Source organism: Myodes glareolus, chromosome 14 (genome assembly GCF_982192425.1).
Source record: "Myodes glareolus chromosome 14, mMyoGla1.1, whole genome shotgun sequence".
NCBI classification, from domain to species: domain Eukaryota; kingdom Metazoa; phylum Chordata; class Mammalia; order Rodentia; family Cricetidae; genus Myodes; species Myodes glareolus.
In genome coordinates, this window is record NC_142039.1 from 40004826 (window position 1) to 40025210 (window position 20385).

At 41.6% G+C, this 20385-nt stretch overlaps 8 non-coding genes across 8 annotated transcripts; 1 reads left to right on the plus strand and 7 right to left on the minus strand.

Annotated features, from left to right (window-relative positions):
• Nucleotides 1–498: 498 nt before the first annotated feature.
• On the minus strand, nucleotides 499–580 carry Trnas-uga (transfer RNA serine (anticodon UGA)). Its single transcript has one exon. It is a non-coding gene; the product is annotated as a tRNA-Ser (tRNA).
• Nucleotides 581–3426: 2846 nt separating this feature from the next.
• Nucleotides 3427–3508, plus strand: Trnas-aga (transfer RNA serine (anticodon AGA)). The gene has a single exon. It is a non-coding gene; the product is annotated as a tRNA-Ser (tRNA).
• A 4564-nt stretch (nucleotides 3509–8072) lies between these two features.
• Nucleotides 8073–8144, minus strand: Trnam-cau (transfer RNA methionine (anticodon CAU)). Its single transcript has one exon. It is a non-coding gene; the product is annotated as a tRNA-Met (tRNA).
• Nucleotides 8145–10291: 2147 nt separating this feature from the next.
• Nucleotides 10292–10363, minus strand: Trnaq-cug (transfer RNA glutamine (anticodon CUG)). Its single transcript has one exon. It is a non-coding gene; the product is annotated as a tRNA-Gln (tRNA).
• Nucleotides 10364–12022: 1659 nt separating this feature from the next.
• Trnad-guc (transfer RNA aspartic acid (anticodon GUC)) lies at nucleotides 12023–12094 on the minus strand. Its single transcript has one exon. It is a non-coding gene; the product is annotated as a tRNA-Asp (tRNA).
• A 1700-nt stretch (nucleotides 12095–13794) lies between these two features.
• Nucleotides 13795–13876, minus strand: Trnas-aga (transfer RNA serine (anticodon AGA)). The gene has a single exon. It is a non-coding gene; the product is annotated as a tRNA-Ser (tRNA).
• Nucleotides 13877–17662: 3786 nt separating this feature from the next.
• On the minus strand, nucleotides 17663–17734 carry Trnad-guc (transfer RNA aspartic acid (anticodon GUC)). Its single transcript has one exon. It is a non-coding gene; the product is annotated as a tRNA-Asp (tRNA).
• A 495-nt stretch (nucleotides 17735–18229) lies between these two features.
• Nucleotides 18230–18311, minus strand: Trnas-aga (transfer RNA serine (anticodon AGA)). Its single transcript has one exon. It is a non-coding gene; the product is annotated as a tRNA-Ser (tRNA).
• Between the last annotated feature and the right edge of the window lie 2074 nt (nucleotides 18312–20385).

Genomic DNA, 20385 nt, shown 5'->3' on the forward strand with positions numbered 1-20385 from the left:
GTTTGGACAAATAGGGAGATTTACAGTATAGATCACTGTCGTCGTTATCTAGAGACAAACCAGGGCTGCCTTTCACAGGCAGCTGCTATCCAGGGTCATCCTGTGTGCCCGGTGGAACTGCGCTGATAAGGAAACTGGGAGTTCTCCTTTAGCTAAATTCCACTCTGTGTAATTTAATATTTTAAAAAGCAGTTTAAAAGATCCTACTTTATAATGTCAATTTATGTCCTCAGTTTTTCCTATATCAGTACTAGGAGACAGCATGCAACTCAGATCTTCAAGCATGTTTAGTGTGTAGCTCAAGCAAATTAGGCTGATTCAGCCTTCCAAAGGCTGGAATCACTGACGTGCATCTTGACTCTTTGGAAGAGGTTACAGAGCAAGCTTGACATAGCAGGCCATAGTGGAAAGATTTGCTCTGAGCCAAAGAATTTAACAGCATAATTTTCAATTACATGCAGCCCCGTAACGGGGATTATGACTGGTGCTTGGTAAAACCGTAGTCGGCAGGATTCGAACCTGCGCGGGGAAACCCCAATGGATTTCAAGTCCATCGCCTTAACCACTCGGCCACGACTACCTGTTTCTCACAACTTCTGAAGTGCTAATATAAACTAATGGATAGGTGAAAATTTTCATGGAACTCTAGTGATAAAGAATTTCCTAGTTTATACCGAGAAACAAGAAAACCACAGACACCGTTGCAAGAAAGTAAAGACTTTCTAGGGGCGATCCTTCGCTACTGATTCATTCTCTGGAATCCGTGGAGACAGATCTGCAGTTCAAAGTAAGCTTAAACAAGAAATGCCAACGCAAGGAACAAGGAAAACGAGGAAAGTGAGAAAACACGGGCCATCTTAGAGTTAAAATCTAAACCTACAATCCCCGTTGCTCTTACACTGCAGAGGGAATGGCGTGCTGGGAAGGGCGGGGGGGGGGGTCTTGTGTTCTCAGACCTCAGATCTCATTATAGCTAAGACTGCACCCCCAGACTCCTGAGCCCCGTAGAAGAAAGAACTCCGAATAGAATTTCCAAAGGTTTTGACTTGGTGAGAGTAGCTCTCTTGCCTAAGAAAAGGACAAGTGATTAAAGACAAGCAATCTTCAACAAATCCAATGAAATTGACGTAATCGATTCCTTATGTCCGACACTTTGGAGGTTGTCAGAGTAGGATCAGGAAAGGAACTGGCATAGTTTATTTTACCTCTCTTCGCATACATGTCAGAAATTCTGTATCGTGTGCATCATCTCGAAGCATATATATTCCAGAAAACTCATCCAAGATGTAGATATAGATATAAATGATACAGATATTTTATATAGATCTTGAATACGTGACCTCCGTGACCCACAGGGAGGCTCTCTCAATGTGTTTCCCTTAGGTTTTGCATGTTCCTGTGCTGTTTTTGAAATGGAGTCGCTAAAGCAGTCTGGCCTTGAATTTGCTATGTAGGTGGGGATGCTCTACAACGGTATGCCAGTGTCCTCGGAGATCAGAAAAGGTTGTTGTATTAGTTGCGGCTGAGGTCAGTGGGAACCTCTTGCCTGGATGCTAGGAACCAATCTCAGATCCTCTGGAAGAGCTCTTTGACCCCTTTAATTGGGATGATTTTAAAGACTTGTTTAGTTAAAAAAAAAAAAAAGGAGATAGAGGACAGTTGTATGAGTTCTGTGAATGTGTGTGTGTGCATTCCTTTGTGAGTGTGTGTGTGTGGTGCAAATGCGTACCTGTGAGTGTGTTTGTTGTGTGGTACAAGGAGCTGAACCCAGGGCCATAGCAGGCAAATGCTCCACCGCTAAGTTCAAGGCTCACATTCTTAAGTTTTGGAGAGCTGTGTTTCTTGAGGTCAACTTCAAAATTAGTCTTGCATATGTATGCAGAAAAAGAACGTTTAAAAATATATGATGTACTTTTTTAGTCAAATGGTTGTCAGATCTCTAGTTATAAAATAATAAAATATACACAGGATATGTTCTAAACCTAGGTGCTTGGAATGTAGTTCTCTGGCACATCACACCTAGCATGTGTGAAGCCCTGAGTGGGGTCCCTGCATTACACAGGCATGTACATACATATTTTGAATGTATTCAAACATCAAACAGTACATTTTCTCTATTGATGGTGTGATATTTCCAGCCATCAGAGGGTTACACAGCTGATTTAGCTATGTACATGCAAACCAAAACTATTTTATCTTGAATTGTACCCAGTTTTCAGAAGAAATACAAGAATATTTTTGATTATAAGCTAATGAAAACTGAAGTTTAAAAGACACTTTCGGTAGTTCAAATTAATTTTTACAGAACAAGAATATTTTTGATTATAATCTAAGGAAAACTGAACTTTAAAAGACACTTTTGGTAGTTCAAATTAATTTTTACAGAACAAGCTCGGTAATTTTTTTCTGTCTTCTTAACTGCCTCCAATTCTACCTATAACTTAATAAGCATGTGCCCTGCTGTGCATCTTTTGCAAGCGAGTAGGGGCCAAGCCAGTTTAAGTCTTCACCCGCTGTTTGATATTTCCCTGAGGCAGAGTCCATATTTGCAAATTACTCAAATTATAAAAAGCGAAAGTCTGGTGCAAAGGGAAATGGAGATCTGGCTTGTGAGTAGCACTGTATGACAAAGGTGTCCCCTTTAAAGACTTGCTTATCAGTTTAGTTCCATAAGTACTTGAGGAAAATGTACAGCTATCCGTATTTAACCACATAGCAAACCTCACTTCTGTAAGGCAACCAGAAACATTGCTGAAGGCATAGACAGCATCCAAAGGCATAAAGCCAGTACATATCACTGAAGAAAGCTAATTTCCAAGTACCATGTGAGCACGGATCCTTCTCCCTGCCTCTTTTTCCTCAATTGAGACATGAGGATTAAGTGATACCATGTTTATACATGAAGTTATTTTGCAAAATCCAAAGTAAATTTTAGTAGCTAGCATTACTTTGTTAAGGTGAACCCTGCTGTTCACCTCGTCTCAGTAAGGTAGACTTACATTTCACTTGTTTTTCTTAGCTTCAGAACTTTAATCCCATGGATTTTCAAAACTTTCTTAGAATGCTAAAAATGGATAGCCATTCAGGTTTTGTGAATTGTTTCCATAATTCACAATCCCACAGAGAATTTAGATCTTGTCCCAGTTGTTGGCTGTACCTCGAGGATTGCTAGTACAGAAGTAGGAAAGCTAGTCTCTGGAAATATCTCTTTTCCTGGAAGGAACATCAGCTCTGAAGATGAAGGGCTGTATGTCAGTTTGTCACTAAATCATTATTTCTGTCTGAGAATCCTCAAGTAGTTCAAATAAAGTAAATTATATATTATATTGTATATATAAAGAAAATACAACACTACTAGATAAATTAGACTTTAGAAGACTAAAGTTAAGCCAGGTTCCTTATCCTTCCACAACAACTTGCTCCCATGTAGTCGTGGCCGAGTGGTTAAGGCGATGGACTAGAAATCCATTGGGGTCTCCCCGCGCAGGTTCGAATCCTGCCGACTACGATGATGTCTTATTAAAAAATCACAAATTGTGATGTTATTACTTTTCAGAATATTTCTTCAGTGACTAATAAGTTCTTTAGACGGCCCAATAAAAACAACTCTGCATGTTCTCACAGAACCACGCTCATTAGTATCTGAAATAATTATAAAAGCTTTAAAAGCAATTAGATCATAGACGGGAAAAAAATTGTGAAAGCTTTTAAATACAATTAGATGATAGACCTAGAGAGGTTTTCTTCTACTATGAAGAGCCCAGGCATTTCCTGTTGATGGTATCTGTCTTTTTGTTGTTATTTTGTTTTGAAACAGGTCCTCATGCTCTCAGGCTGGCTTCAGTTCACTATGTGGCCTTGAATAAGCATCTTCACTTCTGTGTTCCAAATGCTGGTATTATTAGCAGTAGCCACTGTTGTTATTGTTTTGCTCTTTCTGTTTTTATCTTGGGCTAATTGACTTCTTTCTTTCTTTCTTTCTTTCTTTCTTTCTTTCTTTCTTTCCTTATCTTCCTTCTTTTTCTTTTTTCTTTTTTGAGACACATCTTCTCCGTGTAGACCCAACTGTTCTGGAACTCCCTCTGTAACCAGGCTGGCCTCCAACTAAGAGATCTATGTGCTTAGCTGATTGTTTTCTAATTTCTTCTATTGAATCATAGGACATTTGTATTCAGCTTTTAAAATTATTTATGTTTAAATTAACAAATCCATTTCAATACAGCTATGTGTGGTTGAATAAAAAGTTTGGGAAGTACTAGCATTAATGTTATTTTTTTTTTAATTCATTTATTTTTCTTTCTCTCCCCCCACCCCATCCCCCAAGACAGGGTTTCTTTGTGTAACAGCCTTAGCTGTTCTGAAACTGGCTTTGAAATGGTTGGCTTTGAACTGACAAAGATACACTTGCCTCTGCCTCACAAGTGCTGGGATTAAAGGTATTGGCCACCACACTTAACCAGTTTAAAATTTTAAATTTATATTCAGAATCAAATGTATTAGCATTAACCATTATTCATAACTATTAATGCAAATTTTCTGTATAATTAGCAAGGCAGAAGCTTGCTTTTGTTTTGTTTTGTTTGCTTTTTTTGTTTTAAAGAGATTTGTTTTTGTCTTCAGAGCATACCTTTAATGCTAGCACTTGAAAGGTAGAGGCTGAAGGACCAGAAGTTCAAGGTCCTCCGGTGCAGAGCAAGCTTGAGACCAGCCTGTCATATATATGCATGTGTGTATGTGTGTATGTATGTATGTATATGCATGTGTGTATGTATGTATGTATATATGCATATATGTGTGTATGTATGTATATTGGCTCCACTTACGTAGAATTGAAGGACCAGAAGTTCAAGGTCCTCCAGTGCAGAGCAAGCTTGAGACCAGCCTGTCATATATATGCATGTTGTATGTATGTATATATGCATGCATGTGTGTGTGTATGTATGTATGCATGCATGCGTGTATGTGTGTATATAGGCTCCACTTACGTAGAATTGATGACACACAGAAAGCGACAAGACAAGGAAATTCTGTTTCTATTTACACGCCTTCCTGTTGGCATTGATGATCAAAGAAAGCGGGTTACCTAAGAATGTAACTAAGGCTCTGTGGCGGCTGGGAAGAGCAGTCTTGATGAACTGAACCTCAAAGAGCTGCGCGGAAATGTATTTACAGTTTGTTACCCAAAAGTTGGTTTTTGAAGAAAACAAGTTCCTCATACTAATCTAGGTGTTTTGTGAAGGAAAACATCACACCCCGGAAGCTTTAGTCCTTATTGTGTGCTGTTTGCAATTGTGCAATATTGTGTACCCGAGAGTGCAAGATGCCCAGGTGTGCCCAGAACATCTTGTGACCAAAGTTGAGCAAAGGCTCTAAAGTTCCCTCAGAAAAGCAACTCTGTAGATAACAGAAAATAATCACTGTTCTATACAATTTCTTCAAGGTCAAAGTACTTCTAGAAAACAACTGTTCTGGAGTGAGGTAACCCCAGACCCAGACAGACAAATATCATCACATGTACGTACTCATAAGTGGTTTTCAGACACAAAGCAAAGAAAACCAGCCTACAATTCACAATCTCAGAGAACCTAGACAACAATGAGGACCCGAAGAAAGACATGCATGAATCTAATCTACATGGGAAGTGTAAAAGACAAGCTCTCCTGAGTAAATTGGAAGCGTGGGGACCATGGGAGAGGGTAAGAGGGAAGGAGAGAGGAAGGGAGAGGAGTAGAGAAAAATATATAGCTCAATAAAAACAATTTTAAAAAAGGAAAACAACTGTTCTGGTGTTTGCTCCAGATACAGTGAGAACAGCTATTTCATTTCAGTGTTTACCCTTTAACCCCAGTGTTGAAGGGAGCAGTCTCCTTGTTTGTCCCAGGCAGCCGACTAGCTTACACCCGAAATAATCACACAGAAACTGTATTCATTTAAACATTGCCTGATCCCTTAGACCCGCTCTCCCTACAACATCCCAGCATTGAAAAAGCAGGCAGATCTCTATCTAGTTTAAGGCCAGCTTGGTCTACAGAAATAGTTTCAGGACAGCAAGGGCTACACAGAGAAACCCTGTATAGAAAAAACAAACAAACAAAAAAGAGGGGAACAATTCAGGAACCTTTCCTGAGGAAGTGAACTCACAGCACTGGTTTGAGAAACCATGGGTGTGGGCATGGGCGCGCTTGTGACCTCCTAATTCACCATATTGTGGTTATGAATCATTAGTAACTCAAAGTTATTTCTTAAGTAGCTTTGTGCTTCAACTATACTTTGATACTTTTTCATCTCTTTAGTTATATTGTGCAATACAAAAGAAAAACTAAAACCCTCTTTTTTACCCGGTGTTTTCTATGTCTTGTTATTTATTTTTCTTCTCAAAAATCTTTTCTTTGTTTTGTGAGACAGATTCGTTTGTAGCCCTCAAACTTGATAGCTGGCAACAATGACCTTGAACTCCTGGTCCTTCTTCATTGACTTGCTGTAGTCTTCCTCCCTCTGCTTCCCAAACGTTGTGATTACAGACATGGACAGCATACAACATTTCGTGTTCTTGGTGGCATATAATGGAACCCTTTGTAGGAGAAACAAGGTGAGCATTTGCTTTCTTTCTGTCTGTCTAGAAGCATCTGGACAGGGTGCAGTAGTTCAGGACTTACACAGGTGGGAGAGTCACCAGGTGACAGTCACACCAGACTTTCCAGAATCAATGACTGTAACTGAGGGGTGGGGGTGGGCAGTGGGAGTCAACAGTGGGGACAACAGAGCAGCAGGAAATAGGATCAGAAGTTTAAGGTCAGCCTCCACTGCAGAGCAAACTTAAGGCCAGCTTCAACTATCTTATTATTTCTTTTTTTTCTCCCAAGACAGGGATTCTCTATGCCCTGACTGTCCTGGAACTCACTCTTTAGACCAAACTGGCCTCAACTCACAGAAATTCACCTGTCTCTGCCTTCCCAGCACTGGGATTAAAGGTGTGGGCCACCACTACCCCAAGAGACCTTGTCTTTAAAGAAAGAAAAAAAAAAAAGAGGTTTGTATTACATAGAATTGTGACATTCAGAGCCAGGAGAAAAGTGGTGGATTCCCACCTGTGTGTGTGTGTGTGTGTGTACTATGTACATATATGGTGTTACAGGTTTATAATTCCAGCTATTTGAGAGACTGACAAGGAAGATTTCAAGTTCAAGGCTTGTCTGGACTACAGAGTGAGTTCACGCTTACCATAGACAACTTAGTAAGTTTTGTCTCAAGATAAAGTAAAACCAGGGCTGGAGATACAGTTCAGTGACAGAGCGTCTGCTCAGCAAGCACAGTGCTTTCGGTTCCGTTTTCAAGACCACAAAACACAGTGGTCACTCGTAAGACTAGAGCTGTTGACAAAGACTGAAGGTCATCAGAGAACCTGTACGTACATTTTCATGATGTCATTTCAAATGGGGAAGTCGTTCTTAAGTCTTGAGTTCCCTCTTGGGAACAGGATTCAGAGTTTACTTTCACAGATAGTTTTCAGTGCAGAAGAATTTGCTTTCCTTAACCTAATATGGACCATAAGTGTCCCTTACACTCCTCCTCCGTCCTACACTCCCATTCAGTTGTCCCTGCATCCCCACTTCGGTCTTTCTTCTGTGTGGCTTGTTTTCTCCCTTCGGTGCATCTGCTCTGCACACGACCTCCCAGTTCCCCTCTGCTTTCTGTCTTCTCTCTTGCTCCCCTTATAATTCCCCACAGAATTCCCTTCTTCTCTCCCTCTAAAAGGCAAGCCAGAATCTCATTACCAGGTCTATGCCCTGTACACACATGGAACATGTATGATCCAGGTCTTCTAGAAGTTCTTTCTCTCCACGTGTTGTCTTACATTATTCTATTAAAAAATTAGAACTAGGAGACTGAGTCAGGGTTGTCTTGAGGTCAAGGCTAGCCATGACTACAATGCGTGGCTTCCTAAAAACAAACATCAAATAGCTTGTTTGGAGGATCAGCTGACTCGGAGAATTTACCACGGTAAAGAGCCATGAGAAGGGAATCCAGTTCTCTACAACTAAGGGTCTTTTGCTGCAAGAAAAAGAACCTCATAGCAGAGGATGGTTTCGATCCATCGACCTCTGGGTTATGGGCCCAGCACGCTTCCGCTGCGCCACTCTGCTCTTGTAGTAGAATACTCCGAAGATAGTGTATAGTTCATCAAGTTTAGGATTAATTTAGTTTCTGTTCTTAGTGTTCTCTTTTCCACTGCCTCCTTCGTACTCAGGCTTTGTGATCCAGATCTGACCAAAATTGCTAAAGGGATTTTCCTGGGACGGAAATGAAGAGCTCAAAGACTGGATCAAGAACGACTTCTCTGGGTTTGGAGTTCTTCGGGGTCGTTACCAGTATGAATTTTTGCCGGTGGATGTCGGTTCTCCAGAGGAAGAAACCTGCCAAGTCCTTCCAAATTTTTTAACAGTCGTGTCCTTAACAACCAAAGCTGCCTCGTCTGGTCTACCACCTCCTCCTCCTCCTAAGGATCCCATTTCCCTCCGCCTTTCAGGCGCCTATTCCCATTAATTGGACAAATTTACTACATGTCCAAGCTTCAGCCTAAACTTGCAGCTCGGGACTGTAATCTAAGCACTAGCACATAGACGCCGAGGCAGGAGGATTGCCTTGAGTTCCAAATCAGAGTAGTTTACAAAGACTCTAATGCAAAAGGGAAACAAATATTTAAATAAATACATAATGAATAATGAGATTCTTGTCGCCGATAAATGTTTAAAACACTACATTTTAAAAATTCCTAACATACAAAAGAAAATAAACGCTATACTAATGATTTATTTATTCATTCATTTTTGCCATTCTGAAAATTTAAGTCTTTTAGTTTTTTAGTCAGATGGAAGCAAAAAGTGTTTACTTGTAGAACTTCCATCTGGGACTTCCTGATATCTCAAACAGGTTAGGTAGTATTCTAGATCTCTGTAAGAGGGTGGGTGATTCCCTGAGCTTCTTGTTGGGAAGGACTCAATCCCAGCACCACAAACAGGTTAAATTTGGTAAAGAAGGGTGAGCCTTAGGATGAGGTTTTTGTTTAGAATAGGTCACTTTTCTCTTTCTTTTCTATTAATCCCAGAATTTTCCCCAAACTTCTAAATGTTTTGAATCTAGTTAGGTGTGATTTTGTAAAGTCAGAGGCCCAAATTGACTACTAGTCCGTCACTTTAATTGCTCAGTCACAACTACACAAATTATTGTTGTGTTTAAATAAAATAGCTGTCATTAAACGTAGATCCCTTGCAAGATTTTTTTTGTTTGTTTCTCTGTTTATTGTCTTTTGAGACAGGGTCTCTCTGTAACTTTGGGGCCTGTCCTGAAACTAGCTCTTATAGTCCAGGCTGGCCTCCAGCTCACAGAAATCTGCCTCCCTCTTCCTCCTGAGTACTGGGATTTACTGGGATTAAAGGCGTGCATCACCACCGTACCCAGTTTTATGTTTGTTTGTTTGTTTGTTGTTGTTGTCCCTTTCAAGGTTTTACCAGAAGCTAGAATGTTCAGAGCCAGCGTTTTCTACCTCTTGTTCTTTAGATGACTTTGGGGTTAGTGCAGGACCAGACTCCTTACCTTGTTGATCAGCAAAATGAAACCAGCTAGCCAACCGTGGCAGCCCAAGACTGCTGTCTCAGACTGTCTCTTAGGATGGAGCCAGATAATGTGTTCTTCAGCAGGTGAATGCACAAAGAAAATGTGGTGCAGAAACACTGTGAAGTTTAATTTCTATAATAAGTAAATATGAAGTCATACCCATTGTAGGGAAATGGATGTAACTGCAGATATTTTAAGTGAAATAAGCCAGACTCAGAACAACAACAATAAAGCCATCTAGTTTTAAGTGTGCACACATGTTTATAGATAGTCATGTATGTGTGTGTGTGTGTGTGTGTGTGTGTGTGTGTTATGTCATCAAGCAGAGAGGGAGACCCTCAGAAAAAGAAATCTGTAACAGAATACATGACATGGAAGAAGCAGGGTTTGGGGTGGGTGAGGTAAGCAAAGGACAGGACGGATGAGGAAGAGGGATGAGTAAGAACAAAGTAGAATAACGTCTGTATAAAAATGACATAATGAAACTGATTATTTCTAATGCTAACTTTAAAAATTAATGAGACCCTCTAATTGTGTATGTGCGCGGGGGTGGGGGACGGGTAGAAACAGTGGAGGGCAGCTGGTAGAAGCAGTCCGTTGTTGTGAATATATAAGGATTAGATTTTAAATTATTTGGAGGTTTTAACGAATCTGCTCAGGAAAGGAAAAACAAAGTAGGTTCCACCGAGATTTGAACTCGGATCGCTGGATTCAGAGTCCAGAGTGCTAACCATTACACCATGGAACCCCACACAGGAACACTCTGGACTGCTAAATGATGAGGTATAGTTCCATTGCAGAATTCGGATTGCTACAGTAAAAAGAATCTAATCTAATCTTCCATTTTAGGTTTTACTATCCGTCGCTGCAGCACACCTTCCTTGTCAGTTGTGCTCGCATCTATTCCTGCAACGTGGAAGCGAAAGTCGCTCTGGGCATACGGTAAGGCTGACCTGGGTTCTCAATCTCCAAAGTCCCCAGCCTTCCTCCACAGCTCTGAGGACCCAGCAGGGAACGGATGACGTCATCCTCGAACCTGCGGCTGCGCAGTCGCCTTTGAGGACTCGGGAGTCTTTGTACTGTCAAAGGAACAAGAGTGAAAGTTAATTTCCGTCGAGTTCGATTTGTGACCGACTTCTAAGGGGGCGGGGAGGTTCCAGATCCAAGGAAAGCTCAGTCACCTCTTAACAAGCTAAGACACACGGAAAGTTAATATTCAGGGGTGGTGTGGTGGCGCGCGTCTGTAATCCTGTACGCAGGAGAATTGCGGCTAGTTCAAGATCAGCAAGAGCTAGAAAAAGTTTGAGTGCAAGTTTGTGTATCTCGCTGAGGAAGCTTTGACTTTCTCTTCTGGCATTTGACTGTTTTAATGTTCATGTTCTACAGGGACTAGGGGAACATCCTATTATGTTTGCTTGGTCTTCTCTTTTGGAAAACCCACTGAAATATTTTGCCTCTTTTCCTTTTTCATGGTCATTCTGTTCTCTTATCAATTAACTTACTCATATCTCTGTGCCCGCTTGTCTATCTCTGGATCTACATTCGGGATCTACATTTTGTTCGGCACATGCAGTGTAACAATTCTCTGGCTCTTCTGCATTCACTCATGGTGTCTAACAGTGAGGAAAAACTACTAATGCTGACGAAGCGTTGGTATCGTATTTGCCTGGACGTAGTGACTGGTATTTTTCTGCACTAGAAATTGTTGTATACACAGTCTCCGTAGAGTAGTATCTAGGTTGTTTTTCAGAGGCATTGCTGTCCTACTTTTCTTCATTCCATGTGCATTTCACCTGGGTTTGTTTTTAATGTGATTAATATATTTCCATGCCGATGGCCAGTTGAAACACCCATTTATGAACTTCACTTATTAGAATTCCTAGTGCAAAGCAGGGTCACATTTGTTTTTAGTCAAGTGGCTGCTTTAGTAGTTCTACTTGGGATGTGTTTATTTTCCCCTAATCTGGGAATTTCCCTGAGCAGGAGCCATACATTGTTCGCTGTGGCTTTATGGTAGTTATTTTCCACTCCGAAAGCTATTCTTTCTGTTTATTATGGTTTATGTGCATTTACAAACACTTGGCTGGCGACTTCAGGTGTTAGAGAACTTGGTCAGGTCATCGAGCACACTTGCATCTCAGTAGGCTGCAAGGTTGCATTTAGGTTTTGGTGCCAAAAGTGAACCTGGGCCATTAATGCAACTTTATACGTTGTTGATTCTCTCTGCTTGTTATTAGCTTGCAAAGCACTTGCTAAACTCTGCACTATTTAAACCTAGATTCCTTTTACTCCGTAGCTTTAAAATTGCAGGAAGACGGCTTTGTTTTTTTTAAAAAAAAAAAAAAAAAAAAAAAAAAAAAAAAAAAAACAAAGAAAGAAAAAGAAAAAAAAAAAAGGCCCCTCTGACCTCCTTGTCGGGGAATCGAACCCCGGTCTCCCGCGTGACAGGCGGGGATACTCACCACTATACTAACAAGGAAGACGACTACTGCCGTTTTTTGTCTACATTAGATAAAATTAAGGAAGCCTTATCCCTATTTATCAGCGTTGACCTATTTTAGGAAAGAATACACCAAAGTTAAGGATAATCATAGCCTGAGCGATAGACTGGATAAGTTTGGTCAAGAATTCGACGCGAATGATTTCGCTTACACTTTTTTTTCCCTCTGTAACTCCAGATACTAGAATTATCCTGAATTGGGTAAAAAAAAAAAAAAGTGTAACTGTAGAGCATCAGACTTGCCGTTAGAAGACCCTAATTACCATCATCTTAACCACTTGGCCACAAACATAAATCTTTGAACCTTTTTAGTGTTACATGATAGAGATGAAGGAGCACAATTATTTTCAAGGATTGTCTAATACATAATCAGATTCCCTAATGGTACACAATTTTTTAGGATAAAAGATGATTTGATTAAAACACAACCCTTTTTAGGATAAAAAATCCTTTTTAGGATAAAAAAGACCGTCTTTTTAGGATAAAAGATGATTTGATTAACTCCCTCCCCCTACCCCAAAACTCAATGACCTCCACACTACCTGAACAGTCAGAGACTGGCATGGTGCTCATACCTTTAACCCTAGCACTCCTGAGACTGAGGCAGGAGGATTATCCGGAGTTCAAGGCCAGCCTGGGCTGCCTAGTGAGACTCTTTCTCAAAAAACTATAATAGAGGCTAGAGGAATTACTCAGTGATTAAAAGTTCACAGCAGTCTTTTTTCGACCTCTTAAATGTTGGAATTAAACTTGAAAATCTGCTTTTAAAGATTTTATTTTTAACTAAGTGTATACATGTGTGTGCCAGGGGAGGTGTGTATGAGTGCCCGTTGCTCACATTGTTCAGAATAGGACATTGGATTCCCCTGGAACTGGAGTTAGAGTTCCAAGGAAAGTTCTGAAAACTGAATCCAGGTCCTCTCTCCAGCCCTGAATATTTGCTTTTCAAAAAGTGTTGCAGAGTATGGGGGGCACATATCTTCAACCCCAGCACTTGGAAGACAAAGTGAGGCGGGTCTCGATGTCCGTGAGCTCGCTCAAGCTATTTCGGCCATTTGGTTTTTTGTTTGTTTTTGTTTTTTCCTTACTAGTCCTATTCGCAGACGAGGTGTCGGATACAGTCACAGCAGTCACAGAAGCAGCATCGGCCGGGGAGGCATTTCTCTCAGCTCAGCCTGAGTATTGACTGGCTGTCTTGGTTAGATAGCTTTGGCTTCTTTGGTGCTTAGACCAGACTTAAAAGCAGGGCGTCTTAGGGTGGAGTCATTGCAAGCATGACACTGAGGAGAACATCACACCGGTCTTTAGTTTTCTGAACTATCCTTGTGTCCTCTCAAAGTAGGTAAAGTGGCCTCTTTTTCCTCTTCCTTCTCTTTCCTTTTTTCTGCTGAGGGGATTGAACCTAAGGACTCGCTTTCTCTGGGTTACTGAAGAAGGGATTGCAATGGCTAGAAAGGAGACATCTCCCTCAGAGAAAAAGATGGTCTGGTTTTTTGTTTGTTTTTGTTTTTGCAAAATAAAATACAACAACAAATTGCACAAAACCCTTCAAACTGGCAATCCAAGCTTAATTTAAAATTAGGCCTGCCCCTTGAACTGTGGAAACAAGTAAGAAAACCAGTTATCAGCTAAGAAACACCCTCAAGTCCTTCAAACGCAAAGGAGCCAAAGAAAAGACCCGTAGTCGGCAGGATTCGAACCTGCGCGGGGAGACCCCAATGGATTTCTAGTCCATCGCCTTAACCACTCGGCCACGACTACAATGATATCAGGGATTCGGCTGATACAGATTCGTGGCAAGTCAATTGCTAAAACCTAGCGTCCTTGAGTTACCTAGTGGGGGCGGGGCTGCGAGGACGTTGAGTTGGAGAGGAGGAGCCTCGCAGGTTACTATAAGAACACTGAGACAAGAACCCAGATCGCCACAGGGTTTCTGCTACCGGTCTGAGAACACGACCCGTGCAGACCCTGAGACAAATTGCTTCCGTGGATTTGTGTTCCAGACTAAGGGCGAGAAAAGGAAGCCTCCTCATTTTCCCTGCTGTTGTTACGCTTTAGGAGCACATCACAATTTGACTTTTTAGTCAGATGCAGGTGTGTTTCCCCGCACCCCACTTCCTGCACTTCCGGGGATCCCCCACCCCCATCCCAACCTCCTAGTTTAACCAGCTCTGCCAACGACCCTCTTTTAAAGGCAGAAACTTACGCTGTAGCCCAGGATGGCCTTGAATTCACGATGGTCCTTTTGCTTCTGCCGCTAGGGGTACTGGGATGGGGAAGTAAAAGTGAGGTAATCGAGGCTGACCGCAGCGACGTCTCAGAAGCTGTGGTAGAAGTTAGCTCCATGGTAAAACTGCAAGCTAATCATGTAAACACGAGAACACAGCATAGCCTAACGGTCAGTAGACCCTGTCCTGTCTAGGACAGTGGTTCTCAACTGTGGGCCATGACCCTTAGGGAGAAGGTCAAATGACTCTTTTCATAGGAGTAGGCTAAGACCATCAGAAGACAGATATTTACATTGCGATTCGTAACAGGAGCAAAATAACAGTAATGAAGTAGCAAGGAAAATAATTTTATGGTAGGGGTCACTACAACATGAAGCAGTGTATTACAGTGTGGAACATTAGGAAAGCTGAGAAAACTGGGTTAAGCCAAACAACACCTACAAGGCTGGCAGTGCTGGCCTGTGCTGATAGTAGCCAACAGATAATCAAGGTTAACCGTTGACAAGTGAAAGATAAAACGTGGACTTCTCTCCTAAATGAACAGCAGGTAAACATGTCTTGCCTCCCTGCCTTGGAGACATGCGCAGGACATTTGGGCCCTGCATTGCCTCAACTTGTGATTCGCTCAGAGAATTAACAAATCGCAATCAAAATGACCTCATTCTTGGCCCAGTTTCTGCCACAAGTCCTATAAAAAGTCCGTAGACAATTAGCTCAACTTTTTTTTTTTCTCCCCCACTTCAGGGCTTGACTTGCTTTCCAAAGCTTCTCTTGCTGCAAGGGGTCATTTGTTCTGTTGTATTTGTTTGTGAGATGCTCTCATAAGGTAGCTCTGGCTGACCTCAAACTGCCTCTGCCTCCCAGGTTCTAGGATGAAAGGCATGCGCTACCATGCCTATCCCTGCAATAGGTCTTTAATCTTTGTCTTTTCAGTTTTCTTTCCACAATAAACACTGCTTTTTAAGCACTCCCTTCTGTGGTCTACTAATTTCACTCTCTGAGACAGAAGAACCCTGGGTGCAGTCGCTGGTTAAGTCAAAGTTTTGTGTGACCCTGAGCTTCCAGCACTGACTCGAGAGTTATACATTCTTGAAATGGAACCTTTGCTCTCAAGGACACTCTTTGTAGTTGCATCTGGTTGTGACATTTAAGGCTCACTAAGTATGGATGCAGTAGACATTAGTCATAGCATGTCTCACTTCTGTGACCTACATACAGTCTTGACAAGCACATAAGATTTTAGTGAACGTCCTAAATTAGCACAGGTCAAAATAAACACCTCGGGACTGACAAGTTTGAATGACTTCGGCTGACCAATTTGGGACATAAGGACTATCTCTCACTCTTTACTCTCTTGTTGATTGAGAGAAATATTGGTTTGATGTATATTGAAAGTAGAAAAACGTTGGACAGAGTTTGGTCCTGTTTGATGGGTGCCCAGCGGATTCAGAAGAGAAGAAAACACAGAATGCTCAAACGGCAGTTTACACTTATTAGCAAGTTGCAGAATGCTGCTGTTTGGGGCTGGCACGCCTTGAGAAGCAGCGTTCTACGACACACCACGCCTCCTAGATGTGAAATTAGCCAAACAGCCCTTGTCCCCTCCATTCTGGGAAAATCCCACTATGTCCATGACAATGCTTGTGAACACATTGACACAACCGGAATCACCTTATTTCTGCATTGGGAAACTCCAGGTATGTTACACCTAGAGCCCCAACAGCAGGTGTTAGGAAAATGTTTCGCATTGCTAGCTTCCGAAGTCCAGGAGGACTCGCTTGTAGGTGGCAATGGATGATGGTTCATGCCGATCTATACGCTGTGCAGACCCTGAGGCGAAAATGTTCTTCTAATGGGGGCTCTTCCCAAATATTTACAAATGTCAGCGTTGCCCCAAGTGTAGGCTGGCCAACACCATTATTGAAGACTCTACTATGACGCTCATTGATCAGTCATTTCCCCCAGGAGGGTCTCTCTACCTAGACTTCTTATTACGTGTAGTATAGTTGGTTTCTTTCTCACACTGTAGTCTTGGCTGCCTTGCAGTTTGTGCTGTGTAGACTGGGCTGATTTGGAACTTGCAGAGATACTCTTGTCTCTGCCCAGGACTGAAGGCATTAAAGGCGTACACTAACACCCTCAGGGCTTAAAGTTCTTAGGGGCTTGCAAGATAGCTTGGAGAGCAAGGGAACTTGCCACCCAAGCCTCAAAGTCTGAGTTCGATCCCCAGAGGACAACATACCCTTGTCCTCTAGCTTCCACATGCGTACTGTAGCATGGAGTGAACTTTCAAAATTAATAAAGGTTTGCTGTAACTCGTTTGTAAAAATTCAGACAGTAGTGTTTCAGTGAAGAGAACTCCTGAATATGCTTCACAACATTCCCCATTAACATACTTAGCGTATTACTAATTTTTCTCTCTCATGCTCTGAGAGGCAGGTATATATTTTTCTGAACTATTTGTAGTAGTTTGAAGATACTTACCCTTTAATACATATGCATTTATATGCATGCATAGCCTTAAAACATTGTCATACAGCCACTGAACAATGAACACAAGTAGGAATTAACAATGACATAATAATCAATAGACTATTCAGATTTCATCAGTTGTCCCCCAAATGATCAATATATCGAGAGAAAAAGGTCCGGATCATGTGTGGCTTTCAGTTGTGAAACATTCAGTGGTTTTTTTGTTTGTTTGTCTTTTTTTTTTTTTTGTGAAAGTGTGTTGTGTGTGTGCGTGCTTTGTAATATTGCCACTGAGTATGACCCAGCTACTTTGTTTTGGTTTGGTTTTGTTTTTTTCGAGGCAAGGTTTCTCTGTGGCTTTGGAGCCTGTCCTAGAACGAGCTTCTTGTAGACCAGGCTGGCCTTGAATTTGCAGAGATTCGCCTGTCTCTACCTCCCGTGAGTGTTGGGACTAAAGGCATGAGCCACCACCACCCGGCTGACCCAGCTATTTTGTAGATTGTTTCTCAGTTTGTGTACTATTTCCTCTAATTAGGCTACAATTTTTTCCACAGGAATATCAAAATTGTGGACCTTGGCTCTGTTAGTTAGTACATAAACTCAGAAGGGGCAAGGAATTTCCTAGTCCAATACTGATTTCTTGGTTACTGTATTTTGTCTTCTTGGTCGAGTTGGTGTTTGTATGTGCGGTATATGCATAGTAGCAAAATCCTTGTGAATTCTATAGTTTACTCTTAAGTGGTATTTCCTTAGTTTGGAAGAATTCTAATAAAGAGAGAAGGAATGTAATTAACTGAGAATTCCATTTTTCAAATGAAGACGTAGTTTAAAAAGATTTTACCATACTCTCCCCGTCGGGGAATCGAACCCCGGTCTCCCGCGTGACAGGCGGGGATACTCACCACTATACTAACGAGGAAGAGATGTGAACTGCCTCTCAGGGACTGTACAGGAAGTGTCTGAGGTTCCAGAGTCCTACGTGTGCATTTGTATTTTACGTATTTACCATGCACCACGCAACTGGGCGCACGCGCTTAGTATGCTTTTGTTCGCTACTCACGCTAAGGGAGCCGCGCCTGCGTGATGGGATGGCTGGCGCTAAGAGCCTTAACTAGGAAAAGGAGAAAGACATTCTCTTATTTTCTGCCTTTGTTGTGCATTAGTTCCTGTGAAATCACAGTCGAGTCCTTGAAGCTTCAAGCTAGGTGTGTTGTGAGACTGGAAAAGGGAACTGGACCCGGATGAGGAAAAAGTCTCCGGTGAATGTGCCGCCTAAAAGAGACCGAGTATTAGGGAACCCGTCGCTGAACTCGTGGAAGCGACAGAAGAGGAGCTAGTGCCAGACGGGAAAATCTTCCCTGTAGGGGGTCAATGGAGAAGCCTGGCCGAAATTAAATCCAGATTTAAAATAGCCCGTAGTCGGCAGGATTCGAACCTGCGCGGGGAGACCCCAATGGATTTCTAGTCCATCGCCTTAACCACTCGGCCACGACTACATGAGTTGGTATATCTTCTTGAAATCCATAAAGGTAAATTCTAGAACCTGCTGTGACTCAAGATTGAAAGGGAAGGCAGTAGGTTGTCAGATTTGTCAGTAGAAGAAGAGAATCCTCCAAAGTGTACGGGAGATACTAAAGGCTAGAATCTCTTTACAGTCTCGGAACGGAGAGCGTGCCAAGAGGAGTCCTAACAGGGTCTTCAGACAACTGGAGGTTTCTCTTCCCGCACCAGATCCCAACTGACCTCACAAAGAAGTACTGTCAGGCCAAGTGTGGTGGCTCATTCCTGTGTCCCAGCACTGATATTGAAACAAGACTATTGTATGTTTGGAGTCAACCTGGCTATATGGTGTACATACATATTTTGTCTAAATAAAAATAAAGTGTAATCAGACTTCATTATCACAAGTTCTGAGCCCTTAATCAAACATCTGATTTTAATAATTTACAGAAAGCTTTAAAAGGCTGTTTACCAAAAAAGACTTAAGCCCAATACAAAAATAATACTCTCAATCGCTTTAAAGACTGATAGACAGATGGGTGGTGGGGGTGCACGTCTTTAATCTCAGCACTTCGGAGGCAGAAACTGGAGGATATCTGAGTTCAAAGACCAACCGAGTCCACAGAGTGAGTTCCAGGACAGAAGAAACCCTGTCTCAAACAAACAAAGTTAAGCAGTGCCCAGGGGGAGGGTTAGTCTCTCGACTATTTCACTTGGAATTCAAGACTAAATATTTAAATTCTCTCTTCCACCCAACAGTATAACACAGCCAACTAAATGACTGCTACTTAATCAAAAAGATCACCAGACCCTCAGCTTCTAATTGCCTGTCCTCGGTTTCTGACCTTCCGGGAAGCACCTTTAATATTCATATATTTCTACATTAACATCCTTTGGGAGAGGAGGACAATTTTAGATTTATAAAAAAAAATTGGAGGACAAATATAATTTCAGTATGTTCCATCTCTCCTTCTCGTCCCCCAGTTTCCCTGTTGTTGACATCTTGTTTTCCTGTGGCATATTTGTCATCATTGATAATCCAGTAATGGTAAATTATTATTAATACCACAGTTTACATTAGGGCTTGCTCAGTGTTGTACAGTCTTTGGGATTGGTATGCGTCATGAAAATAAACAACTATGTGTTTCACACACACACACCCAGCCCCCTTTGCTCAACCTACCCCCCAAATCCCCAACAGACAGTGAGTTTTATTTAATCTCTGTGGCTTTTGTTGTTGTTGTTGTTGTTATATAGATGGAATCATACTATATGCAACCTTTTCTAGAGTGACTAATTTTACTTGGTGTTATCCATTTAATGCCCTTCCTTCCCCCACCCCTTTATCGTAGTTTGGTAACTTATTTCTGTTATTTGCTGAATAATATTCCACTAACCTATGTCCAACAGTCTGCTCATTCTTGTACTCTTACTACAAACATATACACAAATACTCTTCGGATGTCAGTTTGTTATTCCTTTGCAGAAACACTAAGGGGCAGAAGAATTATTGAATAGAAGTTAAGAGTATGAATAGTCTTATAAGAAACGGTCCTCCAGATGGGATGTACCGGTTGACATTGCTGCTATCAGTGAAGGAGAGTTCCTTTTTGTTCCGCTTTCTTGTCAGTGTCCTAGATCTTGAGCATTCTGGGCAGGAGTATCATTGTGTGCCCTCATTTCAATACACATTTCCTAAAACTAAGCTGTAGTTAGGAATATGTAGTTTTCATATCTCTGTCTTCTGTAAACATCATCTCTGATTATTGGTGCAAACACTATTTTCAAGTACCATCTCCCAGGCTGTGGAGTTTTCACCTAGGAAAAATACATGCCTTTGACTGTCACCCTACTAGTGACAAGGTATGGTCATACTCTTAGGTGGCTGCAGCTCTCTCTCAGGCTCCCCACTTCCATCTGCTCCGTCACTTGAACTTAATGGATATTGCATCCATCTTTTCAAAATAATTCAGTTTAAACTATATAACTCAAGAGTCCTTCTAGCTTCTATTCATTATCAAATTCCAAAGTCACTTTTGTATTTCCAGGTACTTAAATCAGCAGAACCCC